Raw genomic sequence first — 4,173 nt, forward strand, 5'->3', positions numbered from 1 at the left:
GAATAAAAACCTCAAAAGGTAATAATTATTATTAAAATTATAATTAAGGGCATCTAAGAGATATCACCATGTTTGAAATAGCAGCCAAAACTTGACTCTAAACCCACATTGAATATTCATATAGTACCAGGAGAGAAGACAACGAGACAAAGTAAACTAACAAAAAAATATTCCTGGATAATACCAGATATCGGATTTCTGGCTCTGCATAAGAAATATGGAATTATCCAGTAATTTTTGCTGGTTTATTTTGTCTCTTTGTCTTCTCTCCTGGTGCTTTATGAACATTTAATGTGGTTTTAGAGTCAAGTCTTGGCTGCTATTTCAAGCATGTTGGTATCTCATAGATACCCTAAATTATAATTTTAATAATAATTATTACCTTTTCAGGTTTTTATTCCCATGCTGACCACCTGATAGGATTGGTATTTGAAATAACGATCTTATCCTTATTTATATACATTTATATATTTATTTCGTCATTATATTCACTATGGTGGTATTTTGACCATATTGCAGGAGGAGATTAGGCGGGCAGTTTAAACTGGTCGTATGCATACCTGCATATATATGTATGTATACGTTCGTATATGTAAGTATTCGTATGTTGTATATAAATATATATACATGTATATACTTTATTTAAAAGCAGCAGAAATATAACAAGAGAGAGTTACTCGGAGTTTCATGTTCCCGTTCATCGAACAATGAACGGGAACGTGAAACTCCGAGTAACAGTCTTTTGTTATATTTCTGCTGCTGTTAAATAAAGTATATATATATATATATATATATATATTCATATATCCCCAAGTATGTGCATACCTGTACACACACTCACACGCAGGTAGAACACTCAAAGCAAAACTGGTACATTCATCCTCGCCACCTTTGACACTAGGACACTAACGGTTCTTCAGTAGCATCTGATCAGGGTCAGTTACTATCAGCTTTTTTATAACCCTACAGAGATTTCCATTTCTTCAGTCATTTGTTTGCTTCTTTCTTTCCTCCTTTCTTCTTTAATTACATTACATGGAGGTTGTTAATTTTTCATAACATAGGAGTTTGAAATAAACTAAGCTTTCAGTGTATAACCTCCTGCTAGTTTTTAACCTTGATATTTTAGTGCCTATAATCCCGTTCACAGTCAACTCCCTCTTTGTCGTTTTCTATATTCTCTTCTCTTCCGTTCTCCTTTCAAATTGCTTTCTGTGGTTAATAAAGACATTTATGTCATTATTAACAATAGAATATAAAAGCGGCGGATTGCCAGAATCGTCAGAGCACAGGACAAAATGCCTTGCCGTTCGTGCATTCTCCTACATTATATCGGAAGACAAATCTGGACATATTTCAGTACCATTACGGCCTCATCAGCGAAATATAGAATTCGCTGCACTTGCAAAAATACTAAGAAAATTATTAGTCCAAAATTTACACATGATAATGATGAAAACAGAATTGCTTTAAAAATAAATAATTCCGAGATATAATCCATTTCGACCATGTTAAAGGACGTGTTTGTGTTAACATATTTAAGTGTGTGACTAAACTCTATAAAGTCCATATACCATCATACATATACACACTCAAATACAAACACATACACACTCAGATACAAACACATACATACTCACTCCCACTTGCACATGAAACTCTCAGAAGTGTGAAACTCGAGTCGCGAGGCAAAGAAATTTAGTTTTGACTTGTAAACGCTCCATTCGTTTCGAAACCAGACAAACTGTATTTATATTAATTTCTCTAGTTCCACGGGCAGCTTTCGACTCTTTCTATTCAAAGAAAGTTTTATCCCAACATTTACACGCTATTATTTATAGCTTAACCTGCTTCAAGATTCACTGTTCCAAAAACGGAATTATTTCACGTTCACAAAGTTTCTAAATTTTTATGGCGTCCTTCTCGAGCCATGGCTAATTCATAAGGGCCGGTCTCTCGATTTCATTGGCGCACATGTTACCCATCTGGATTGGACGCCGGTCCGTCGCAGGTGAGCTGCTAGATGCAGGAGGAAAGAGTGAGAGAAAGTTGTGGCGAAAGAGTCAGCAGAAGTTCGCCATTACCTTCTGTCGGAGACGCGTGGAGCTTAGGTGTTTCGCTCATAAACACACACATCACCTGGTCTAAGATTCAAGGATCCTTCATTAGAATTTCAACATCAACAATAAGGCATGTGTGTATGTATGTATGTATGTATGTATGTATGTGTGTATGTATGTATGTATGTATTTATGTATTTACGTATTTATGTATGCATGTATTTGCATATCTAGATATACTCATATATAATTAAATGATAAACTTCTGGAAAGTTTTACATACTTTTACAGTTCCAGTGATGGATTGGATCTGTAGTCTTCGAATTAGTTTTCACTGTCTAGTTGTGTGAAACCTAAATTCTCAAGATTGATATTTAGGCAGTGTTTTGCATATCGCCTGGTCTGAGATTGGAACCCGCGAACCCTTGATCGCGAGTCCACTGCTCTAACCACTAGGCCGTATGCCTCCACAATACACACACACACACACACACACACACATATATATGTACGTGTGTGTATGTATATATACGCACACAAACACACAAATCTATCTACCTATCTACTATATACAGTTTACAATACGTATGTATGTATATATTATATATATATATATATATATGTGTGTGTGTGTGTGTGTGTGTGTGTGTATAAAGAGAGAGAGAGAGAGGGAGAGAGGGGTAGGTATGATTCACTGTCTAATTATCCACGCGGGCTTTTTATTTTGTCTTTATTTTAGTCTCATTTTTAATTTTTATCTCAATGAACTACTACTACTACTACTACTACTACTACTACTACTACTACTACTACTACTACTACTACTACTACTACTAGTTCCATTTTCTGAGCCTACATACATACATACATACATACATACATACATACATACAAAAATACCCTGTTGTTGATGTTGAAATTCCAATGAAGGAGCCCTGGATCTAGGTTAGAAACCGGCTCTTTCTCTGTTGGCAAGAAATCTTGAAATAAAACTGAATAATGGACGTACATACATATATACATACATACAAACGAACAAACACACTCACACACACACACACACACACAAGCACGCACGCACAAATCGAAGCCCTAAGCCCGTGGTTCCTAACTTGTGGTCCACAGAGGTAGTATTGGCGGGCCATGAACATGTTAAGCTGACAGACTTTTCAATATTCTGGGATCTGTGAGAAAACTCATTTAAAGTAAAGGGTTCCTTGGTAGTGAAATAGTTCGGAACGACTGCTCTAAGCAGTAGTGTGTATGAATATAAATTTGTTACCAGTTTAAATATGTTTGAGGCATATTCTAACTCGTAAGAAAATCATTCACTGTATTTTGTCAGGGAAAAAATCCTCGCTATTGATAAATAGGTGTAAACACAGCAAGTCAGTTTGAAGCACTCCTTAACCAGACTGTTGGATGCATGCATTTCGGAGTAGTTATCTCCTCTTCAGCATCAAATGCAATATATAAATTGCTATTTTTCTTTTATTTGTTTTCAGCCATTATTCAAGGCTGTGTTGGGGTATCGTTTTCAAGGATTTAGTAAATAATCTCGACAGTGACATTTATGTTAAAGCTAGGTGCTTAATTTATCGTTTGCTGCTTGTTGAATAATTTGTTTACGGGATATAAACTAAGAGCACTGTTTTTAAGTGGTGTCAGTGTGAACCATACTTAAAAACGTACATTAACGCACTCACATTTACACACATATACATGCATGCATACATACATACGTACATACATACACACTCATACACCTACACAAGCACATACAAACACACGCACGCGAGCACACATACACACACACGTACATACGTACACAATGGGTTTTCGCAAAGTTTTCCTCCACTAAATTTCATTTAGAAAGCATCATGCAGCCAAAGGTCACAGAAGAAGACACTTGCTCAAGATAGTACGTAATAAGATCGAGCTCGATAGCCTGCGATTGCGAAGCAAACTTCTTAACTACATCACAAGCACACACATTTAAACATTTTTCTGAAGAGTGCTTTTAATGGCCGAAACAAGTCAATTTCCATTTTATAAGAAAAGCTGGTATTTAACACTGCGTTATATATATATGTTGTTTAAATGTTGTCACAAC

The sequence above is a fragment of the Octopus bimaculoides genome, chromosome 3 (assembly GCF_001194135.2).
Source record: "Octopus bimaculoides isolate UCB-OBI-ISO-001 chromosome 3, ASM119413v2, whole genome shotgun sequence".
Lineage (NCBI taxonomy): Eukaryota > Metazoa > Mollusca > Cephalopoda > Octopoda > Octopodidae > Octopus > Octopus bimaculoides.